The sequence below is a fragment of the Dermacentor andersoni genome, chromosome 10 (assembly GCF_023375885.2).
Source record: "Dermacentor andersoni chromosome 10, qqDerAnde1_hic_scaffold, whole genome shotgun sequence".
Lineage (NCBI taxonomy): Eukaryota > Metazoa > Arthropoda > Arachnida > Ixodida > Ixodidae > Dermacentor > Dermacentor andersoni.
In genome coordinates, this window is record NC_092823.1 from 96888493 (window position 1) to 96914537 (window position 26045).

Consider the following 26045-nt stretch of genomic DNA (forward strand, 5'->3'; position numbering starts at 1 on the left):
GCCGAAGGAGGGAGACCGAGAATTCGCGCATAAAAAAACGCCCGCAAGTTTCGGCGCCCAAGGGCGGCAAGGCGACGGCGAATTCGCACCGGTATTTCTCGGCGGCCAACGCTTCTGCTCTTTCGCGGTAATATTACGTTTCTTTTTTTCATATCTTCCTGCGTCTTTATACTTTTTTTCTCTTGTGGTTCCCGCCGCTAAGGGAGAGTGAACTAGCATCCCCGCTTGACAATGTGATTCATCAATAACCCGCCAGGGGTCCAGCGCATCGGGCGCCCCCGTAGCGATGCGCGAGCGTGGCGCGACGCGGGCGCCGCCGCAACCGCCGTGGCGGAGCTGCTGCCCCCCTGGTGGCAACTGTGAGAACTTGCGTCGCGCGATTTCCAGAGCAGTTTATGGTGCGTGTGCGCAAGTACGCGAGCAGTCCTTGCCGCCTCGTTTCTCTTCTCGGTGGGCCGCGCGACTGATTTTTGCCCGTGTTTGATGGAACGCTTCCTTTCCTGCCACAGCAATTCTTTTTTTATTAATATTATTTACGCTTTGTGTGTATCTACTGCGAGTGTAAAAAGACTGACCATCTGAGGCTCTTGTATGCCCTTTCCTTCGGGTGTAGGGAGGCAGTGTACCTCATGGTTCGGGCGTTTTTTTTTTCTTCTTTTATTTACGCATCTCCCCCTCTCTCAGCATGCGGTGTCCTACTGCTTCTACATGTTTGTAGTCCCATAGTGTCGCGACAAGTTTCGCTTACCGACTTTCCAGTGCCTTGTTTTTAAATAGGCACACTCTCTCTTTTTCTTACTTTCCCATTCTTTTATGGAGTCATTCTTAATCGCGCAGGCCATCACTGCCGTACCAATGGGTCATTGTGCGCTACTACAAATGTCACAAGAGGCTGTTTAATCGACATTTTTAAAACGAAAGCACAGTCCAGATGTTTGCGTCACTCATTTATTTCATCCCTCACGATAAGAGCTAAATAAAGCATTTCGTATTTTTGTTTGACATTCGAGAACTACTGCCGTGAGAGAAAGCAACTCTTTACATCTATCTTTAAGGTACGGTGAGACTTTGAAAGTAGCGCTGCAGGATTGGTCCAAGGTGTTAATAACAGGGCATAGGATTATACAGTTTCTTGAAAAACCTTCAAAGCTAACCTCTCACCCAAGCATGATAAAATATTCAAATTTTATATTTATAAATTTTTTTCGTCTTTCTATGATAATGTACTTTTTCCTATGAATTTATTTGCAGGCCGCTTGGGTGTTAGTATTCTGGTGGAAGGTAGAATAACTGGAACTCGAAAAATGAGGTTTACTGAAAAAAAGAACATTTTTTCACTTTTGTTTCTTTTCGTAGTGACATCACGGCCAATGTCTGATATGTTTTGTTGATTAAAAAGATAACAAAGATTAGCTTGTAATTCTAGATCCACTAACGTAGAAGACACGGACGGACATGCTTGGAAAGTTTGGTTTATATACACAAAGTGTGTTTTTCGAAAAAGAGTATATGAGTGTCGAAAATCTCGTTTTGAGAAAAATAAGTTATCGTTGCCAATACACCACTGAATTGTATTCTTTTCTATTGTGAACTTCACTGTATCCTTTCTCCTTGTCTCCTATCTCCTTACTGTGTCGTCCTGCGTCTACCCTCAATTTAAAATCACTTCTTTTAATTTGTTGAGAATGAATTGACGCCAGCGTCGGCATGCACAGAGGTCCCGGGGTGACATCAAGACACTTGAGCAATCGGAGTCTCGATCGGCACATTCCCGTCGTCAAAGCATCCAACAGCATCATCAACAACCGCCTCAACCGTATTGAGGCTTGCAAAGCTTGTTTTGGGGCATCTAGCTTCATATCAGCTGGTTCAATTCACCCGAGAACATTTTCGTTATTGGACGCTTCCTCAAACGACTCATCCAATATTGTGGCGGACGAAGTACACGCTTGTAGCCGCAGCTTTCGCTCAGGTGCAAGTACAGGTGCCTCTGATTGCTGTGAACACTTCTCTGGGCAGTGACTGCCACGAAAGACTTTGAAGTCAGTGATTGCGTTCCACCCATCGGTGATAATAAAACAAAATGGCGTCACATTAATCACTGGCGTAAGCGAGCCGCTTCAATTGAGCGGAGCTGTACACATACCTTTTTCTCTATCCCTTGAAGGCACAGTGGCAGTCCTAGTTGCCGGGACTTGCACTACGTCAAAGGGAAAGTTTCCAGAATGAGAACCGAAACTAACGCCTCAGCCTAACAGTTTTCAGAACCAGGGTTCCATGCGTAAAGATGAAACCTCGTGGCCACGCACACCACTTTGCCGACATGGACACAAAAAAAAATGAAAAATACTTTTTGGACGCCAATAATCCATATGTGTCGTAGATTTTCTTAAAGCTAAAGACTTGCGCCATCATATGACATAAAATCTAAAAATCGATTATTTTTTCCTAAACATTGTCTCACCCCACCTTCTTTAAGGCAGCGTCAATTGTGTTCATCTATTTGTACACTAGACAATTTTAAATTAACTATTAGCTGTTCTAGACACGAAGGTACCTTTCAAGGCATGTACGATTTATTCTTGCCACAACGTTCTCCTCTTCTCATCCGTGGCTGTTCGATTTCTTGAAGGAAACTGGGTCAGTCAGTGGAGGCAACAATCAGTATTCATTTAAATAAATGTACAATAAACACTTGCTGTATACACGGTTTTCAATGGCGTGTTTCTTCAGGGACCATAGTTTTAAATTTACTGCTGGGCGTGCTCACACTTTTTTTCCTGTACACGCAATATATGATGAATTTGCCTATTCTTATCAAAAGAAACGTGGCTGCTTAGTGCCTATAGCATTGCGCAGCTAAGCTGTTTCGATTCTCCGGTCACGGGGGCCGCATTTCGCTTGGGTCGTAACGCAAGAACGCGTGCCTACATTGAATGGTTCACGTTAAGGAACCCCAAGTGGTCACCAATGCGGAGTCCCCCACTACGGCGTGCCTCAAAATTGAATCGTTGTTTTCACTCGTAAAACACCCCCTTTAAAAAAAAATAGATTCTCGACCGTCATCACCAGGACTCGGTATAATATTTCGATGAAGCTGGGAACCAAATATGGAAACCCCGCTAAATGACGCAACTTGCACTTTGGGCAGTTTGTACCTGGTTTATAATGTCTCCTAGGCCGACACGGATATGTGCGCATATATGTGAGGCGCAATAGCTGGCAGTATACTTTCACGGTGTGAAAAACTTGCAAAATCTAAGCACCTGATGCGCAAACTAGTAATTCAGGTGAAGACACAGCGTGTGCTACGCTCGCAAAGACACACACCAAAACAGAGGATTTGATTACCCCGAGCACTCGCGGTCACAGCAGCGGCCTGATGAGCAGCAGCGGCGGCAAAGGGCAGCGCGTGTGCTTGATCTGAAGCGAACGTCCCGTGCTGCCGCTCCCTGTAACATTTCCCTGCGCCGCCTCTGCGTAAGCGAGACGACGTGACCTCCACCAACGCCTGGCGCGCAACCAGAAAACTGGCATAAACACACTTGCTTTTCTTTCCTTAACAGCCGGCCCTCGTATGTGCTCAGCATAGAACCCGAAGGCGTCCTCATGATGAGCCACATTCGACGCGCGGGCCAGTCATGCGCCTTCGTACCTTGGGCAATATGGCCGCATGGCGGCCCGAGCACTCCTCGAGTATTCGCGCAATTCATATCGTAATGAAAGGAGTTGCGGAGTTAACGAGCAGAGGGGATGATCGTAGAGACACTAACGTATAGCAAATACGATTGAAAAGATAGAGGTGGTTGCCGCTGGTATAGCGGGCTGAGCGAAGTGAAAGGTAGCTCAAGCGTTGGGATATAAATTACCAGTGAAGAACCACCTCCTCAACGTTGCAGATCTATGCCATCATGGAAGGACTCTAGGGTGCGCCAAATTTGTTGACAGTGTATTACGACACCTTTCTGCTTGTCTGCCCGTTACATTCTTTGCATCCTACCTCACCACACATGGTGGCAGTGGCCCTAGCTGTATGCGTGTAACTGCTTCTCTACGTTTGCTTTTGCTCACACCTGAATATTTTCTTGTCATTTGCATGACAAAACCAGTAAAATGCTAGGAAAATGGCACCCTAACAGGTTTCAAGCGAAACAAGCTGTGATACCTGCATAGGTCTCAATCTTAACGCAACCTAATCTTGGCGATTGTGTTTCGGTATATAGAAATTTAAGAACATTGGTGGCCGCAGCAGGTACTAGAACATTTTCTGAAACCCTATACGAAATCTTTTTAATACCTTGACAGACAGAGATTCCTCAGCACACACACTCAATGTCCTCTGCAGTGCTGTCGAGCACTAAATTACTCATCCTTTGCTTCTAGGGGTTTTATCACGAATTTACATGCAAACTTCTTCAACTGATCATTTTTCAGCGAGACGGGACATGTACCTTCAATTATTTCCCAGTTCAGTGCTGGATTGTTTATTCTATTTAAGCGAAGGCGCCAAACTAGCCCTAATTATCCCCTTGTTAAATTTCCCGGCTTTCATCGCCAACCTGTTGGTTATGAACTCTGCCATATAAGCATACAACTTTCAGTTGGAGACGCGTCCTGCATTTTTTTCCTCAGTTCTTTGCCTATGGCACAATGTCGCAATGAATGCGTACTAACTGGCAATGTTTTCCACACTGTTTAAAATTATGACCTGTTCTTTTATATTGGTACTATTTCATAGTTGCACTAAATCAATCTAGACCAGCAAAATAATTTTTGAGAACTATATGTTTGTGCATTTCTAGAGGGGGAAATGCACGGTGCATTGGCGAACAAGATTCGGCACAAACTTTGTTCTTCGCCCGCTGTGGAGGCTCAGAGGCAATGGATATCTGCGATGAGTTCGAGGTTGCAGGTACGATTCCCGACCTCAGCAGGTCGCGCGGAGACGGAATGCAAAAGCTCTAGCGCACTCAGATTTATTTGCACCTTAATGAACCCCAGGTGGTCCAATTTAACACCGAGCCCCTCACTACAGCCTCCCTAATTGCGTGTGGGTCGCTTCTGGACGTTAAACCTCACCATGGGTGCTATAATGTAAAACTATTCCAAACTTTTCTATTCCGATTCTGCAATCAGCCCTCCAGGATTGGTCAAAAACTTTTTTGGACCACCCCCACTTAACCTGTCTATCACGAAACGTCACGCATACCGGGATAGCTCCCCATCTGATATGACGTGTACACACTGATTATGCATGATTTGATCGTAGAAAAGAAAAATGATTACTTCTGATTCAACCCCTTTTCGCTATTCGCCCTGGGCTATTGGCCAAAATTTTCGAGCTGCACCCACTTCACCTGCCTGTCACGAGACGTCACAAAACCGCAAGAACTCACAGTGTCAAAGTGACATGTACGCGATAAAGATGCATTAATATGCTGGAAAAAAAACTGAATTTTCTTCTGAATAGCCGCAGACTGCCCCGTTCCAAAAGGAATAAAAGATGGCTGCCGCCGATCGCACAGGCACTGGCGACTCGCACCTGCCGGAGAGCATGGGTTTAATTGCGTATAATAAAACTTTTTGCGTGGCCCTGTAATGTTTTGAGCACTTTCGGCACGTTTACGACCTCATTCTGCCAACTCTTCTATGCTGAGGATCCGTTTTAGCGTTATTCTGAAGCTTCCGTTCCATGCCGCCGCGGTTTTCGACAAGCCATGGACCCCAAGCAAACTAAGGGAAAGCGGACCAATCGCAGACGCCGGCAGAACTCTCTTGATCCAGTTATCGATTTTCAGTGCAATGGCTCGGCCCCATCGAATCCCTTTCCTCTTGAGCGTGCTCCACGCCTCTTGTCAGCCAATTAGATAAGACAATCCGTTCAGTGTAGGCAATGGTATTTGTTTTTCAAGCAAACTAAAGTGACCTAAAGTGGAAAGTTGGGCTAGTTGGTAAGCAATCATCATACCTTGCTGGTGAAGCAGTGCACTGACACTGGAAAAGCAAAGGCGCGGGTCGTCTTTTCTTGTGTGTCTTCACTGTGTCCGTGTCAGTGTGCTGCTTCACCAGCAAAAGTGACCTCTTATGAACGAGGAGAGCGTTTGACTGGTCTGTTCAGACAACGCTGCGGGTGACCGCCCGATACTTGCGTCGGCGGTTACGCAAATCTGACGTCAGTGGATTGGAATAAAAACATATCGGAATAGTTTTACGTTATTGGGACCCATTTCGTGTAAATTTTGCGCTTCCCATTGGTGAGCTATACGTACGCCCACAAACGTCAGCAGCACTCGTGTGCCATCGCAACGTTGCGTATTTCAAATATGTTCTCCTAGTTCAGCTCCGTTCAGTATCTCTTTCCTTGAGCACCTAATGTAGGCTTTCCGTATGCCATGCAACAATCAACTAGAACAGAGTACAGATGCCACCAAAAAGCATCACCTCACCCCACGCAGGTACGAGTATTTCTGGACCGCGGTGCTGTCAAACCCGTTTTTTTTTTTTTTTTTTTTTTTTGTGTGTGTGTGTGGGGGGGGGGGACTTGTCGACGTTACCAAATCCTCTTGTCAGGCTGCAAGTGACTGCTTCGCTACGGAGGAATCCCAATTTACTAGCACAGCTTTGCTTAATATTTCTTTTGTTGCGCTCATTTATTTGTCACTGCAAGCTAACCAACCGTGGCATATAAGCGGTCGCTTACTCAGACGTGCTTCAAAGACAACGGGGCTTGCTATCTCATTCCATTTGTGCTCCTCAGCGGCCTTGGCCTCCCTGCATCGAGAGTAGCACACCAGCTCACGCTCGATCCCCTTAGAGGATGACTTAGGCGACAGCAGCACCGGCGCCGTCAACAAGTTTGCCGCCACTAGATTGATGTGTACCTCGCGTGTTTTCTGCTGTCACCGGCGACGCTGCGCCCTTTCATGCGCTTGCCGTCCCTGTCAAGGCCGGCCATCTTTTTTTCTCGCTACAACCACCGTTGACTCAATCGCTTTCCTCACTGTTCCAGACATCCTAATCTCTATATCTACTGCAGTCATGGTGGTCCCAGCCATCATAGAGAAACAATTAGCAAGAGGCATGCAGTCTATTGGGAAATGGTGTCAACCTGTATGGACGCAATACTCATCGCGGTCAATCAGGAAAGGCGATCCGACACAACTCTATGTTCAGTGTCTATAGAGTAGACGTTCCGCAAATGGCATGGCCCCCGTGCAGACGCCTTGGGGGATAGTATTGTGGCCCTCCATCAATATCTACATGCTCTGACGAATGCATTCTCGACTCTCCATATTGTGACGGGCAGATGTACCGCGACAACTGCGGCACCTTGAGGTAATTGGCTCCGCAAGGACCGCAATCTCATATATTCGCTGCTACTATACGCATGCATCATATAGCATTTTCTGTTCGATGGAAATTCCTTTTATGCTCACTGCTTAGCGCGTTATCGTTTGCAGGCCATCTGAGTCGTGGTAGAGGGAACAGCCCGAAAAATACATGGACGACAGAAAGAGTAGACACCGCATGCGCTGACTCGCAACTAAATTATTACTCCGAAAACGCTGAATAAGCAACTACGCACGGGACTACGTGTCAGAGAATGCAATGAAAAGGATATAATTTGGAGGAGATAAGTTCTAGGGTGATTTCTTCTGACGGGTCATGAACTATACTTTGTTCTTGCTTTTTTTTTCGTTGATATGAAGCATAAACCGTGTGTGACAGTTTTTAACACTTTCTTTTCTTTGTTTATATTTACAGTTCCGTGTATGTTTACAGAGGGCTTGTGAAATGAAACTTTGTCTGTGAGTAAGCGTTTCTGGCTTCTACTGTTGCGTTGCCTGCATATTTTACGAGCAATACCTTTTACCACGAATACTTGGCAAATCAGGCAGCTTTACGTATTAGGCCATCTCGAAAGTTACGCACAGACGTCCAAGCGAGGAATTGCGCCAGGTTTGAACAGCACGTGATAATTTTGCTAGATGGAACGCCAAAGCAATTGTGATTTAGCCCCTGACCGAGAAGCAGGCCTCCTTTCAAAGCTCGTCGTCGAAGCAACCAAGTTCAGTACAGTGCTGCCTTTCGAGCGGAGAGGACATTACGCTTGAATATAGATCTGTGCATAGAGTTAGTTTACCTGCAGTAAACTAGATATATGTATCCATGGTTACTAGAAGATGAGTAGTTTTAAAAAAAAAAATACTTTCACTCCAGTGTATTTGACTAGACAGTCGGGGCACTTGACTACGAAAAATTTTGCTAGGGAATCCTGATATTGCAATCGTAGAGTTTTGTTGACTCTATTACTTAGAGATAAATCTGGTGTTGCCATTAATGCGAGTCTCCTAACGGGCGCACTGACGTCATGGGAAGGCCGGGATGTGGATGCGCGAGTTTTTGTTTATTTTGTTTTTCCTTGCTTGCAAAACTTTAAACATTACAATTTCCGCACAAGTAACACTTTCTGAGAAAGAAACCACGGTGTAAAGTTTTTGTTCAGCAATAATACATTATCTCTTATTGTTCAGTGACATATAATGCAACAATGCTTGGGGACATAACGTAGAGCAACAACACAATCACAATGAAATGGACGGACAAACGTCACAGCTGCGACTAAGAACTTTAACTTTATAGGTTGGTGAGCCAGAAAAGTTTCAAAATGCAAAACACTGGTCAGTGAAGAAAATTTGTCCCCGGAGGCTACCGTTGCGCCAAATTTTTTGGGAGCCAGATGGGCGCGCTAATTAATGGTTTGCCAATTCAGCGCCAACAGGAACAGTATTACATTTTGGCTAAACTTGCTGTGTCTCACTATTATATGCTATAGAAGCAACTTTGGAAAAGCTGCCTGGCTGGATATTGTCTAATTTTCTCCTTATTATCTCATGAATTGTAGTTGGGTAGAGCTTTGGCGGTTAACAAAGGGGAAGCGAATCCCAGCACGTTGCCTCCGAGATGGCCAGTAGGAGTCGGACGCCACTTGATCTCAGAGGTCGTGTCTAGGAGCTGCACTTAATTTGAACGTGCTGGGGTGTGAGTACGTTCCGGCGAGTGGCAATAACGCCGTTTTTTTTTATGTATCGGGATCAGAAACGTCCGATTTCGTCAACCTTCCTTCGAATATTTGATTGTATTCCAAACCTAACGTTAGGCACGGAGGGCGCCACGGAGGAGACATTTTGCGCGGTGCAGAATTTCGTTCAACGACCGCTAAAACAGTATTTGACAACTCTTCGAAACATACATTACAAAAAATCTAGTTAACAAGTAAGAAAAATCAAATTGTGGACGCCACGCTTATATCTATTCCTCACGCATGAAGATCAAACAGGAACGCTTTTTTTTTTCTCTTTTTGGGGTTGAACAATGCAAATGAAGATATTGAAAGCACTCGGTACGCAGCCGAAACAAATTTACTGTGCATAGCCAGAGTCCATTTAGAGGAAGTAAGGACTCCGTTAAGTGCAATGATGCCGGAGACGCTGAGCTCACGGAACCGATACATGTTAAGTTATGTCTCAGTAAAATAGAATAAGAACACAAATGGCAATCAAAGAAGAAAAGCCCGTGAGAGGCAAGAATTCCGGCATTTGAAACGAAGCACCGGTGCAGCGGCAGACTATTACACATACGCATACACTGGGATTCCGCATCGAGAGCAGTCGATCATGGCGCGCGTAGTTCCGCTTTCTGACGCAAGAAGGCGCCGGCGCTGAGTCGATCATCGCTCAAAAGACGCCGCCGCGCGGCCACTTGCCAAAAGTGCCCGCGACAGCGAGCCGGTGGGAGTGTTGCTCTTTAAAGGCTAAACCCCATGAGCGCGATTTTGTGCGCGACAGCGACGAGCGACGGCTTCGAGCGACGGATCGGGCCGTCGCGCGAACAGATCGCTTGGTCTTGTCGCGCGATCGCTCCGTTCTGCAAATCTAGAATTCGTCGCTCGTCGCCCGGAAGTGCTATGAGCGACTAGCCAATAGCGCAAAGCCGGAACTGGATGTACATAACTCCAGTACTTCCGATTGTCGCACGGAACAAGCAAACGATTGAATTTTTATACGTGCAAGGATTAGAACCTGCTGCAACTTAAGTTTATAAAGCACGCGTCACGCTAGTTTCGGCGCCTATATTGCTTCCCTCATGCCGGCAACACTGGGGAGACGTCGCTCGAAGTCATCGCTCGCATGGGGTGCAACTTGTAGGCGACGAGCGAACGCGACAGCCATCTCCATCGCGTCGCTTGTCGCTGTCGCGTGCAAGATCGCTTGCATGGGGTTTATACTTAAGTTCTCTCCCACAGTGGCTAGCGGACCACCATGCCATCACTCTCTTTATCACCTCTCTCTCACTCTCGCTCTCTCTGCATTTAGTCTACATGGAGAGCACCAACGGGCACATGAGAGAGCAGCCACAAGGTGGCACCAGACTCACAAGATGCACTGCATGCAATTGTACGCGCAGCCTACGCTACTGCCATTCCGAATTATTAGAAGAGTCAACGAAAAGTATCAAATCATTGAAACCAGTTTACTCTGGCATGCATAGATACAAATGGGACAACCGTGTGGCGATGTATGTTTTTGCGACACCAAGTAGACGTGTGATTTATAAATTTTCCCCATAAATATTAAGCAGTGTTGTGGATTCATGGCGTCAAAGCGAACGAGTACAAGAAATTCACGTCTGGCGTTGTTTACCCAGAAGGTCTTGTCGTTAAGAGGGTCTATTCTGCTATACAGAATGCTGGTTTGCTACTGAAGCTCAACGTTCTTCATGTGGTGTTCCTTTAATTAACGGCGAAATGCGCGTCTGAGCCCTGCATAGAAATTTTGAGATCTACGCTTTTTGATTAAAGCACATAGTCTTATTTTATTAGCCGCAACTCCCAACTGGTTTCAAGCATGGTGTAATTTAATCGTTACATATATTGTGGGGAAAATTTTGCTACAAACCAACTATGTACTAAATACGGCTTTGTGGGCGGGGGGTGCATCCAATTTCTATCACTGGTTTTTATGTGTGCTTCTTCTCTGATACATGTGTCATACTGATCTTCGCGCATCTTGTATGATGGACACCACATTGGCTGTTGTGTGTCGTGCGCATACAGTTTGTCATGTGTCAATTTACCTAATCAGTACGCCTGTTATTCCTGGACCACATCGCGGCCTCGTGTATACTGTTACGTTTCGCCTACAACGCGCGGTAATGCCGGCGCGGATGCAACGGACGCCGGGGCTTCGTTCAAAGCGGCGGACATTTTGGCCCGTTCGACGCCGCCGCAACGCCTCCCCGCCAAGCGTGTCCAGGCGTGTTTCAGTGCCACGTGTCTTCGTGTGTGCGTGTGTGTGTGTGTGCCCACGCTTGTCAAAGCGCGGCAGCCGGGGAGCGGAGCTCCCCAAGTGAGGAGCCAGGAGGTCTGTCCGTCGGCGGGTTGGCGATGCGTCACTACACTCGTCTCAACATGTCTCTCAGCTCGGCCGTGCTCCGCCGTCGCGTGGGCTCCGGGCTCCGCCGTCGCGTGGGCTCCGTGCTCCGCCGTCGCGTGGGCTCATCCCGTGACCTTCCTTCTTGCCCACGACGCCGAGAGTATAAGAGCAGCTGCCCCCGGACGCCGAGAGAGAGGCTCCGATTTCTTCTGTTGAGTTACGTGCTCTCCCGTCTCTCCACTTCGGTCGACCTGACCGGCCGCTCTTTTGCGATGTTAGAATAAACAAGTTGTTCTGTTACCAGTCTTCTCATGCTTTGCCGGGACCTTCGGATGCTTCCAGTGCCCCAGGCCGCCAGGCCAACGCCACCCTTGGGGCTTGCGACCCATTTGCAATAACGGGCGTCAGCACCGAGACCCCAACAGCTGGTTGCCAGCGGTGAGATCGCGACAACGGAGGCCAGCAGCGAAGAGATGCGGTTGAATGTATGCTGAGCAGCACAACGACCATCCGGGAGCAGTGCAACGAGCCCTGTGTGATGACTGGTTGCCTGCAGCGGAACGACTGCGCTGAATTCTTGGCTGCGAGGTTTGGTGAGTGCGGGACTTTCTTCTTCTGAGTTTTGCCAGGCTTTTGTTAGTGTCAGAAACAGAGCTGGTAATTGTGGTTGTCGTTGCTGCCGGGTTAGTTTGCGGCAAGACAATAGTAGGCAGTAGAGAAAGCAGCATTCAGAGCAGCCATGGATTTGAAGTCGTTGCGCAAACCGAAATTGCTGGAGCTTGCAAGAGAGTTGGGTCTGGATGTCTCAGACAAACTCAGGAAACCAGAACTGCTAAGGGCTATTCTTGAGTTAGAAGCTGAGGATGACGAGCTGTCGGAATGCCTTGAGACCATTGAGGAGAGGGAGACGGCAAAAAGACAGGAGCGCGAACTTAAAGAACAGAAAGAGAGACAGGAGCGTGAACTTAAAGAACAGAAAGAAAAAGAAGAGCGCGAACACGCTTTGGAAATGAAGCGTCTCGAGTTAGAGATGGAACGCGGTCGTAATGGAAGTCAGGCACACGGTGCAGGAGAACGAGTATTGTTCAAAATGACTGACCTGATGCGGCCGTTTAAGCTTGGAGAGGACATTGGTTTGTTCCTGGTTAACTTTGAGCGAACGTGCGAGAAGCAGGGGTTCTCTCGGGAAACGTGGCCACAGCGCTTGCTCACTTTGTTACCCGGCGAGGCGGCCGACGTAGTCGCTCGCTTGGAGAGAGAGGAGGCAGAGGATTTCGACAAAGTGAAATCGAGTCTGCTAAAAAAGTACAGGCTGTCAGCGGAGGCGTTCCGTCGGAAGTTTCGGGAAAATGAGAAAGGCAAAAGTGAGTCATATACAGAGTTTGCCTACAGGCTTATGTCAAACATGCAGGAGTGGCTCAAAGAAGAGAAAGCGTTTGGTGACCACGAGAAAGTTCTGCAGTGTTTCGGGCTAGAACAGTTTTATAGTCGGTTACCTGAGAACGTGCGGTACTGGGTCTTGGATAGGCCAGACGTTAGTACGGTGGCTCGAGCCGCTGAGCTAGCCGAGGAGTTTGTGACGCGTCGGGCTCGTGGAGCTAAGGACGGTCAAAAGGGTGAATTTGGCTCCAAGTTTGAGAGGCCAAAGTTCACGCCCATGAGAGCAAAGGGGGACACACGTAGTGCGGATGCGAGTGAAAGCAGTCCGACCGAACGTAAGGAGACGGCGGCAACCGAAGCCGAACGCAGAAAGCGGTTCGAGACGAGGCAAGCGCGCGTTTGTTATACGCGCCAGAAGCCGGGTCACTTTTCGGCGCAGTGTCCAGAAACAAAAACAAAAGTCGTGTTTTTGTCTTTATGCAGCACTGACGAGAACATGAAGCTTCTCGAGCCTTACATGCGAGACCTCCTCGTGAACGGGAAAGAGTGCCGAGTGCTTCGCGATTCCGCAGCTACAATGGATGTAGTTCACCCCTCTTACGTAGAACCCGATATGTTCACGGGCGAGTGCGCATGGATCAAGCAAGCAGTGGAAGCTCATAGCGTGTGTCTGCCGGTAGCAAAAGTGCTTATTGAAGGACCTTTCGGAGCACTTGAGACGGAGGCCGCAGTGTCATCTATGCTGCCCCCCCAGTACCCGTACCTATTTTCGAACAGGTCCGATCACCTCCTGCGCGAGAAGGGGCTTTTGTTTGGTGAGGCTAGCGTTCAGGCCTTAACCAGATCGAAGGTTCGGGAGCTCGCTGCAAAGGCGGTAGTTGCGGGGCCGACGTTGTTGAACGATGAGAAAGGGTCAGAGGCGCAGCAAGCTGGTATTCAGAGCACGCCCGAACGGAATAAAATTGAGCCTGTAGCGTTAAAGGCACCAGATACTGGAGAGGAAATTCCCGATGCGGGAAAGTTAGAAGAGCTTCCGGTCGAGCTTCCGGGACTAGGCTCAGTGACGAACAGGAAAGACACCGATCAAGTCATTAGTGACTTAATAAGTAAAGCATCGCTGTCGCCTGAGCAGAAAACCGAACTACACCAGCTCTTACAAGAGTTTCAAGGTCTGTTCTCTGAGAGGCCTGGTAGGACTTCTGTCCTTACTCATGACATAGAGCTTACCTCCCCAGAGCCAGTACGATCCAAGGCGTACCGGGTGTCACCCCGCCAGAGCGATATTATGGAGGCTGAGGTAAAGAAAATGCTACAGCTCGGTGTTATTGAAGCGGGTGAGAGTGATTATACCTCCCCTTTGATTTTAGTTGAGGTACCGGGCAAGGAACCTCGTCCTTGCGTCGACTACCGCAGGCTTAATTCCATCACTAAGGATCAAATTTATCCGATCCCTAACATCGAGGAGCGCCTTGAGAGAGTGAGTAGCGCTCAGTTTATTTCCACCCTAGATCTTGTCAGGGGTTATTGGCAGGTTCCACTTACAGAAGAGGCTAGTAGGTATGCGGCATTCATTTCACCAATGGGGACATTCCGTCCTAAAGTTTTGAGTTTTGGTTTGAAGAACGCGCCATACTGCTTTTCAAGCCTCATGGATAAAGTGTTGCGGGGACAGCAAGAATTCGCTTTACCGTATCTAGACGACGTAGCGATATTCTCCGCATCCTGGCCTGAGCATATGGCGCACTTGCGGGCAGTGCTAACCCGCCTGCGCAATGCGGGCTTGACAGTCAAGGCTCCCAAGTGCCAGTTAGCACAGGCCGAGGTTGTCTACCTCGGACACGTGATTGGTCGGGGTCGTCGCCGCCCCTCTGAAATAAAGGTGGCCGCTGTGCGAGACTTCCCGCAACCGCGCACGAAGACCGATATTCGGTCGTTCTTAGGTGTCGCCGGCTACTATCAGAGGTACATCCCCAGGTACTCTGATATCGCGGCTCCCCTAACGGATGCTCTAAGAAAGACAGAGCCGCAAACAGTCGTCTGGGACGAGACAAAGGAAAGAGCTTTTAGCGCCCTAAAGAGCGCCCTAACAAGCCAGCCTGTGCTACGATCGCCCGACTACACAAAAGGGTTCGTTGTTCAGTGTGATGCTAGTGAGCGAGGCATGGGCGTTGTACTGTGCCAACGGGAAAATGGAGAAGTAGAACACCCCGTCCTGTATGCTAGTCGTAAGCTGACGAGTCGTGAGCAGGCGTACAGCGCCACCGAGAAAGAGTGTGCGTGTATCGTGTGGGCCGTTCAGAAATTGTCATGTTACCTAGCTGGCTCGAGGTTTATCATTGAAACGGATCACTGCCCTCTCCAATGGCTGCAGACCATCTCTCCCAAACATGGCCGCCTCCTGCGCTGGAGCCTCGCTTTGCAACAATATTCCTTTGAGGTGCGTTACAAAAAGGGGAGTCTCAACGGTAACGCCGATGGCTTAAGTCGAAGCCCCTAACGTGGGAATCAGCCTCAAAATTGCTTGTTACTGATGTTTTTCTTCCTGAGGCAGGATTTTTAACCTATTGCTTTTGTGTAGTGCTTCAAAGTGATGATGTGCTTTCTAGTGCAATTTTCCGATTTGTGGACGCGTTCTGAGTGCTGCTAAACTACTGTAAGGAACTAGGCAGCAGTATAAAAGGGGAAAGAGCCTGGCAGGGCTTAGTGAGGGTTGTGCCGTGCTTGCTGACTGAGCGGTTGACTTTCAGGCGTGGTTCTAACGCTTGCCGGAAACGAGAACAAAAATGTCAACTCTCCCGAAGTCACTTTGCAGTGTCCTGTGTGAACCTGAACGTGAGAACGAGGCCTTCTCTGTGCGCTGCGCTCAAGAAACGCCAAAGGACGCCCGACTTCGGTTATGAGCATCATCGAGCGACATCCCTCCGGACAGCGGATGCAGTCCCCTGACCATCGGGATCTCCTTCCCCCGGCGGGGCGGTCTGTTACGTTTCGCCTACAACGCGCGGTAATGCCGGCGCGGATGCAACGGACGCCGGGGCTTCGTTCAAAGCGGCGGACATTTTGGCCCGTTCGACGCCGCCGCAACGCCTCCCCGCCAAGCGTGTCCAGGCGTGTTTCAGTGCCACGTGTCTTCGTGTGTGCGTGTGTGTGTGTGTGCCCACGCTTGTCAAAGCGCGGCAGCCGGGGAGCGGAGCTCCCCAAGTGAGGAGCCAGGAGGTCTGTCCGTCGGCGGGTTGGCGATGCGTCACTACACTCGTCTCAACATGTCTCTCAGCTCGGCCGTGCTCCGCCGTCGCGTGGGCTCCGTGCTCCGCCGTCGCGTGGGCTCCGTGCTCCGCCGTCGCGTGGGCTCATCCCGTGACCTTCCTTCTTGCCCACGACGCCGAGAGTATAAGAGCAGCTGCCTCCGGACGCCGAGAGAGAGGCTCCGATTTCTTCTGTTGAGTTACGTGCTCTCCCGTCTCTCCACTTCGGTCGACCTGACCGGCCGCTCTTTTGCGATGTTAGAATAAACAAGTTGTTCTGTTACCAGTCTTCTCATGCTTTGCCGGGACCTTCGGATGCTTCCAGTGCCCCAGGCCGCCAGGCCAACGCTACCCTTGGGGCTTGCGACCCATTTGCAATAACGGGCGTCAGCACCGAGACCCCAACAATACACGTTCGAAACTCAGTTTACGCGTATGTCTGGATTTAGTGCAATCGTGGGTGGTGCAACCTGCCCTCGTCTTTTGTCGCTGTATAGTGTGTTTATGACTATATAGAGGCCCCATTTATACATTAGTTAGCTGACTTCATTCTAGATGTTCCGAACATGGGACGTTTCTTTTACAATCATTTTTATTCTTATTTATTTATGGAAAAAGGAGTAGCGATCACCATTAGGAAGATGACTAAATCTATTTCTTATAGTCATTTCGACAAGAAAAGCAGATATAGGCAACCTCCACATAACGCAAACAACCGATACAAAGAGCCTATACTGCAGGCATCCGTTCACATTTGACTTGACTTGATTTCTCGAACGGTAATTAGGCGTTCCCCTTGAAGGCCGTTATTAAGTTAATGGGCAGACCACGATGGTGGTATATAAGCATAGCGCTACGCGCTACTTTTTCACCCCACAGTAAACCCTCAAAGGAACGAAGGCAGTATTTTGGACTCGTTGGTCTGGCGTACCGCGATCCTAGCATTAAAGAAACATAGCATTAAAGTAACGTAGCATTAAAGATACAATGACCGCAATAGGAAAGACAGCACACGGCACTAACTTCCACCTGAACGGTTAGGTTTCAAGAGATCAAAGTTAGCGCTATGTGCTTTTCTTTCTAATGTTTGACGTGGTATTCTAGCGCTGTACTTTATTTCGTTATGCGAAATACAAATAAGTCAAAAAGCGAAGAAAAGTTTCCAAAAAACAGGCATCTAGTAGACACCTTTGCCAAGCAGATGACACAAGAATACGGCATCGTCGACAGAGTTTGCGTAAGTATTTCCCGCATTGTTTACGGTGGCTAATGTAGAGAACGTATTTCAGCAAGTTCAGCCATTCCACAGCTACGAATTCCAGTGGCTGCTATATACCAAGAGGCTCATCATAGACGTGAAAGTGCGGCACACAGCCTACAACTTCCGCGCCCGGTCACGGACGACTCGGAATACACCCACCCCGAAAAGGCCAAGTCAACCAGGAAGGGACCGAAGGTAGCGGTTGAGCGGCCGTCGATATTTCAAAGTCGCCAGTAGAGTTTGGCGACTGCGAAGCCTCGAACGTCAACGCGCCGCTCATTTTTCAAGTCGCGCTCGCGCGTATACCGAATCGGATATGCGCTGCCGCGGCCATGGCGGCGTCTGAACGAACCGTGGTGTTTGTCCAATGGGAGGTGTCCTCCAAGAGGGCGCGAAGACACGGGTCCTGCGCGCGTGGTTACCGCGTTCACGCGTACATAACTGGACAATTACAAAAAGCAACACCGAATCAGCTTAGATTAGAAAATCGTCATTTCAAATCTTCATTTCCATTAAGTTGGCGTCGAAAAGGTTGATTATATGCAAGCAGGATATGAAGGCCAATCTTCACGTCTTTTAGGAAGGAAAGAGAAAAGCAGAAGGCAGGGAGGTTAACCAGAATAACGTCCGGTTGGCTACCCTACACCGGGGGAGTGGGAAAGGTGTAAACAAAGATGACAGGGAGAGAGAGGAAGGAAGGAAAGAAGGAAATTAGCGGTGAGTTCACTGACGCGTGCGGTCTAATAGTTATTGCACTAATAGTCACAGACGTTCACACAAGTCCGTCGTCCTCAAGAAGCACAAAAGTGCCTTCACCGCTTTATGTGCCGACGAGCGATGCAGGTGTTCAAGCAGCACCTGCACGGAAAGCGGCCGATTCTCCAGTTTTTGGAGATCGTTAGAAAGTTCTTGCCTGCACGCCTCTTAAATTTCAGTCAAGAGCTGCAGCGCCTGTACGTGACCATAAGATCCTAAATTTATTTTTATTCTTCCTTTTCTTTCTTTCTTCCTTTGTGCGGGTGTGTGCGTGTTTGTGTGTGTGTCTTCCATCTTTGCAAACAGAACTTACCTAAATACTTGCTATATTGAGCATTCCGTTCCCTTATAGAGAGCTTTACGGTTATTCGTAAGCAACAAAGAAATGCCCTCGTTCCCAGCAGAGAATGTCAAAATAAATGACGTTACGGCAACCTAGCGCGGGTAATTTGGCGCGACCTGTCTTTCATTTTCGCGTCTCTTATGGTTTCAAGAGCTTCCGATAACATAAGATTCGCCGCATTGATTTTGAAAAAAAAAACGTAATTTGTTCATGCAGCCTAGATATACATTTATCCTTAATGTCTATTTAAATTAGCTGTAATAAAATAAAAATGTGGAGGCAAGCCGAACACCGCAACGAGTGGTGTCAATCGCTATCATGGGCTTGCACTGTTTGCAAGCCATATGCAAGAATCAACGAAGGACGGCTTGTATAGCTCATTTCGCGTGCCCTGATGATCATCATTTCAGTGCACAACAGCGGCTTCGGCTCTGGAGTAACGCTTCTTTACAATGGTCAAATTTAAAATACTTAACGACCTTCTTTAACGAAAGTGACATTGAACATGTCGAGTATGACGTAGCGTAACGCATGGATAAAATACTTGCACCTTTCTTTCCGTAATTTTCTGATATTTGATTGAATGGATTGATTTACTCTTGTCTCAAAGGAAAACCTTTATAGCCTATCGTCCTGTTGTTTTTTTTATTATTATTACCAGGCTGTTAACTAGAGATCCGCAATGGTACTTGCGAACCAGTTATGAAGACGGAGGTCGGTATGTGGGCAGCGTGGTCGGTATAACATGACAGTCGATGAATAGCCAACAAGTCAGCCGCTACGTCAGGGTCCTGAATTTCCGAGTAATATTTCAAGAATAATATTCGAGTTATAAAGCAAATGATACATCGCGTATAGCCCACTCGAATACATACGTCAACCACCCACGGGCTATTTATCTTGGCCAGTAATCCGCACTTATTTATTTTTCCCGTCGCGTTTCACAGGCTCTACGTTGAAGGTACATGGCACGAGAGCCCGAATCGACATCTTGTGGGTACTGCGTCTGGGCCGGTTGGCTAAGGTGGGTTTAAGTGTATGTTATCCTAACTTACGAGTACGTTGCTGCCGTACCATTATTTTAGGATCTTACACGATTATCGCAGATACTATGCTTCGTTTGAATGAATCATTCGAACATGCTGGAGATCAGCGACACAATTGCACGAAATCAATATACAGTGAAGTGTTTCCAAAATCTTAGGTAGATTTCCTGCTATGGCAGAACAGACCCACAGCACTGTCTGGCCAGGAGCGTTAGCGGATTGGCGTGCATGATTGGCATGAGCTAATTTAACCAATCGCAACACATCGATATTGTTTGTGCGTCTGCTCGGCGTAAACTCAGCCTGCTAAGAAACCAGCTGAAACACTCACTTATGTCCGTGAACCTTTTAGCGTTCAACACACCGGTAAGGCCGCGATTAGAATGTGCTTGCGTCGCCTGGGACCCTTTCACGAGAATAAAAATTAACAAACTGGAACACATAAACTGAATTGCCGTCTGCTTCAAATTTCACTGCTGTGGACGTTATGACTCCCCATCTCATTTGATGATTGAAAATAACATGGCCACCCTGGAAACCCGAAGAAACTTAGAGCGCCTAAGATTGCTTTTCAGCCTCTGGAAACGTGACTTACAACTTGGTCGTTCGTGCTATCTCCAGCTCCTATCAGCCAAACCTACTAGGAATCATCACACCGACAAGATAGCCCCCATTTTCGCACGCAAAAACTGCTTGAAGTTTACCTGTTTCTTTTTCCAAGAACAATTGATGAATGAAACTACCTGCCAGCCGATGTATTTCTGTCGAACAATGTACCATATGCAATGGAAAAACCGCATTTGTATGCGTGCTTTGATGCGGGTTAGCCTGCGCGTAAGAAGGATTAGTCTATCCTGGCTTCGTTAAGCTTGACAAGACTGGACTTCTAGCACTTCAAATCCTTCTTCAGTTCTTTTTTTTTCACAGGAAATTCTCACTGATTTTATTGCACCTTTCACAATCCCTTGCATTGTACATCAACCTTTTTATTATGACAAGGTTCTTCTTTTTCTTTAACGCGAAAGCACTAAGTGGCTCGTTGCAATGGCTCATAACCAAGACTCGCGGAGTCTAGTCGAGTGGTACAAAAAAATATCATCTGAAGCAATGGCTCATACCTTCGTAAGGCAGAGGCTACAAGCGCTCATCAAAGTGATTCGAAAAGTGAACAGATTCATTGAAATCACACATACAACACACAGAACGACATACGTTTCAATAAAGAACAAGCTCAAAGCAAGCATTCCAACCATTCATTAAGCACTGCGTGCCCCCCTCGGAACTACACTGTAAAATAATTTACACCCTTAAACGTGAAAAAGGGTATAAATGTGTCCATAACTCACACCCTTAGGGTATCGGATATATATACCACACCCCAAGGGCATGAGTTATGGACACATTTACACCCTTTTTCACTTTTAAGAGTGTAAATTATTTTACAGTGTACGCTACGGCCGAGGACGCTCGCCAAGCGAGAAACGAGGTGCGACGTGCGAAGAGGCGGGAACGAAGGCGTTCGACCGCGAGTGATGCTTTCCCCTGCTGAGAGGACGCGAAGTGAAGTCGAAGAGAAACGTCGTTGGCGCGAGTCGTAGCCCGCTATGCGAGCGCGCTAAGCCGCAGCTAAGCGTCGAAAACGAGCCGAAGAAGCCGAACTGCGAAAGCTTCAAAGCTGCGATACAGACAGCAACGTATGGAGGAGGCCGAAGCTCGCAGACTACGGCTTGCCACACGTGTACTTCACACTGCGGCCTTTTATGCCTTGCAAGGCGTCTGACTCCTCCTATCGTATAACTTAGTGCATCACCATGTGTGCAGCAGGCGTTTGCTTTCCGTGTTACAGGAGTGTAGCATGCTGCCGAATTCGTTATTTCTTATCCTCAAAATATTTCTATTTCGTATCAATACTGCATACGGAAACCAACTCCTGCCTCGGCCGCATGTTGGCCTGTGGTATTCTGTAAATAAAACATACATAAACGTGCATTTTTCTTTCCTCTATTGACAGTACAGGAATGTTTCCGAAAGGTCCTTTTCCTCGCATGATCATCCTTTTGTCCTCAACAAACTTACTTCTTGTAGAAATGCTCACAATTTACTAATTTTGAACGTTGCAAATTTGATGCAAATAATTGAGCACCAGCCGACCGTTGTGCTAAATAAAGGTTGAAAAAATGTGGGCATACAGTGCTCGACACCCATAACCACGTAATTATATGGGCCGGAGCTGAACGAGAATCGCGTTTTGAAGAGGGCCGTCAGACATATCCCTCGAACGAATTATCTACGCAAAGCACTCGATCCCATGCCCAAAGAACGAGAGACAACGAGGCACCGAGTTCTGCAAGCGCCATGCCATCAAGTAGTCACGTGGCAGAGGTCGATGGCTTGCGCGGCAGCTGCCATTGCGGTCGCACAGAGTGGATCGCGGAAGTCGCAAAACACGGCGCGAAATAATTTTCGAGATTGATGACAGCGAACCTCGCGACTCCGCAAGACCCGAACCATAAAACAAAGCACCTATTTGTTTTACAGGCAGGTGCATTCTCCTCGAAGGTCCGTACGTAAAAGTTACGAGTGTGGCGCGTCTGCATATATGCGTGTTGTATGTAGTACTACTGGTGGCCCTCGGGCGACACATTTTTCTCGCGTTTTCGCTAGCTGAAACCATATATATCCTAGGCCAGGTTTCCCAGCTGTAAACGTCAGTGTGATTAAATGGTTCGTCCCGAAAATATGGCTGAAGCGGGGCAGGTGCTGCCCCATGGCCGCCACCGGTCGCTTTTTGTCGGGGTCTTCGCTTTGTTTCAAGAGAGAAATGAGCCTGTGCTGAAGACTGAGAAAGAGCTGTTGTTGTGCGTTTGTAGTCACGTTGAGAACATCGTACGACATTCCTGGCAGCCAAAGCAGCGAAACAAATGGTACCTTGAAATTCTGCTTTGATAAGCTGTGCAAAATTTCAGCGTGTACGTACTGAATGTCTTGCCTATTTTGACCAGCGTCTGTTTGTCTCTGCTTGTGAAATAAAGGATAAAGATAAACCATAAACTCGAGAGTAACGCGAGAAGCGAACACTGCGCATAAATCCCATGCGGTTTTCGAATTAGTCTTCGCTTTCGAAGACTAATTCGTCCTATAGTTCCGGAATCTAAACCGGGAACAACGACTTTCCCTGCCTACGCAAAGCATGATAGAATTCTTTCTAAACGTTCCGATGTCCTCATACGTTTCCCCACAAATCGTTATCTCGCATCTGCGTGGAAAATGCTCTGCAGTGTCATTGTACTCTTTGATTCATAAAGTTCCCGTCGTTACCGTTACGACTGCAAACGGCCCGTTGAAAAAGCCCCGCAAGGAGAGTTGCTCCGAGTATAAACTTTTCCTTTCGTGATATAGGCAGTCAGTCTAGTTACCGATAGTAGCTCCGCTTCCTTCTTTCTTTCTTTTCTGCTATCTCTCTTTCTTTACACTTTTGGACGCAGCAACGCGGGTCACGTCACAGCCTCGCTTACTTCCACCCTTTCAAATGCGCGGATTGCTGACGAACGACGACATCAAAGGCCCCCGGGTATCATGTAGACAAACGCGCCGCGCCATAGAGTCACTGGAGCCAACGTTGTCGTCTTTAATCGCGCGTTCGCGTCAATGCGAAAAGCGCGTTCGTATCGGCCCGCTGGGAGCCCTGCTCCGCGCAGCGACCCGTCCGGGAGGATTACGCTATCTGCGACGGCCGCTCTGCGGAAGAGCGTAAATCTGGCAAGTTCGACACGCGCACCGCGCTCCCGCATGGTGACATTACTGGAGCGTGGCACGCAAGGACATCAAGAGGGCACCACCTCGCCTGGGATGCCTCGGTTGAGCTATCGTTCACGTTGCGAAAGGGTTTCACTGCAGGCCGAGAGAGATTCCGAGGGTGCTTTGCTGGAACGGCCCGCAACCATCTGTCTCCACTAGGCGGAATCGATTCGCGGAAACGGTCGTGGTCATAAATTCTCATTGCGGGTGAATCGTTCCGCGCAGCGCCCTTGAGTAATGCCCTCTGTGCGCGTGTTTTTGTTTGTTTGTTTGTTTGTTTGTTTCTTGTTGTTGTTGTTTTGTGTTTCTGCAAGTTGGCTGAGGTTTCAGAATAATCGTTCATTTGCTTATTTAACGCTGAAAATACCGATATGATAACCATGTTTCGTATCGATGGCGCATTCTTTCTGGAGTATCAATAATGGAAATATGCTGAATTCCGACAATGTGTTGTAGGACTTTGCAATGCGAATAATTTATTGCAATATCCTTATATGACCATAGGCAATTCTTTTTTGCAGTTTACCACTTTTAACACAAACGACTGCCTCGTTAAACTGCCAAAACTGTCCATTGCTTCTTAAATTCTGGTTGTTTAACTTATATTATTTTTATCTGAAAGTTTAATTTAGCTTTCTTGTAAGTTCTGCAATTTATTTTTAATTTCCCGGCCCTGCTGTAATGTTCGAACTTTTAGTTATAACGCGCATGTGAATGTCACAAGGCTGGCGAACACTCCCACCACAGTAGTTGTGGCCGCTGTTAACATGGTTATTGACAAATTAATACGGTTGTAAATGGCCTACTTCATAGCCAATCTCCGAAGCGGGTAAGAAACATTGTTTGGAAAATGAAGAAGTAACGTCATTGCTAACAAGGATATGTTTTGAGGCGACCACAACAACAAAAAGCTACTGAATACAATAACAGATAACTATGTTATGCGTGCTACTTACGATACTGCGGTTTGATATCGTGGGTGAACTGAAGGTACCGTACTTGATGAAAATATATACCTTGTTGAATGAAACCATCGAGTAAACAGAGCGAAGTTGAACAAGAAGAAAGCTGTCGAGGACTCGAGGTCCAATATTATATACCATGACCTTGTTTTCTTCATAAAAAACCTAACTAATAACAATGTCGGGACAGTTTCATCTGTCTTTCGTTAAATTGCCCGGACGAACACTTTTCGACAGTGGCAGCGCTGGTGGCTGATGATTCATTTCGTTTCGCACTTGTGTGGTGGAGTACTTCTTCTACACTGACAATGCAATGCAATGACAAAGCAATGTGGCCGTAGCTGTTCCACATGTTATCGCAAGCAAACTACGCCAAGACTATAGAGCATCAAAGCGTGTACCTAGCTGACGGCGAACTCAGCTCGAAAGGAATACTGCGTAGCCGACCTACAGCGCGGAACTTCGTTTCTTGACACTCGCAAAATTAGTTTATTCGTGTGCACGCAAACTAGATGTCCCACAAGAGAGGGCAATTGCGATAACAAGTTTTTTACTCTGGGTGTAATAAAGCCGCACAAGCAGGAATGTATGGCTTAATGAATTATAAATAAATGAACACAGCGTTTATTAACACAAGCCTGGCCATATGGCCTTTGTCCAAGTGGGAAGGTGTGAGTAGTAGAGAAATGGAGAGGTTTCGGACACCGTGCGACTCAAGGGGAGTAAAACTGATTAAGAAGAAGACACATACCTTAAATTGAATCATAATAATAAACAAAAATTGAAAGCCGATAGGCAGAGGAGTTACCGAGCTCACGCATCATCATCATCATCACCATCATCATCATCGTCATCATGAGCCTATTTTATATCCACTGCAAGACGAAGTCCTCTCCCTATGATCTCCAATTACCCCTGTCCTGCGCCAACTGATTCCGCCTAGCGCCCGTGAATTTTCCGATTTCATCGCTCACCTAGTCTTCTGCCATCCTCGAATGCATTGCCCTTCTCTTGGTACACATTCCGTAACCCATTTTCACTAAAATGCGGTCTACCACCTGCCCTCGTCGACCCATCGCAAACCACGTGCTACAAGTAGCCGTTCACGCCCAGAATCGCGAAAACCGTGCGTCTCACTATGTGCGCGCTGCTCCCGCGATCACCCACGTGCACGGGAATCCATCCCTTTGCAATGTACTACACCTCATTGCTCAAATGCCTCCGGGCAAGCAGGCAGACTACACTGGACCGTCGGCAAACAACAGAGGAGCAAAAGACCCTAGACAGGCAAGCCAGAAAGACCTCTAGCCCACAAACGACTTCCAAGACCACCATCACAACGAGGGGGGCAACCCAACCAAGCAGGCTGCGAACCTTTACTCCTCCTCTTCCACCCCCCGTCCCCCGCCTCCCGCCAGCCTTCCAATCTTCAAGCTTCTGGTCTCCCGTCACATAAAAGAAGCAAACAGTGAGGAAGCGGCTCACTAGCTGGCTACAGGGACACCTCAGTGCACACGCACGTACGCACTCGGACGCCGCTAGGACCCTCTGGCGCGTCGTTCCTGGGCTTCTTCGCCACCCAGCCACCACAGCGTCCCTCGCGATTTTCCCGTGTCCTTTTTTTTTATTGCCTTTCGAGCCGATTTCGCGTCTCTACCTGAGTTTTAGCCGAGTCCGTTTACGGCTCGCCAGGCCTCACCCTCGCCGGCTCGGCGGGGGACCGACGTGGTGTCTCCTTTGTCACGCGCAAGAATGCTGCTGCCGCCTCCCCGCCGCCAGCTTGAGCCGTGAGCCGTCCGGCGACTGGGCATGCAAGCCA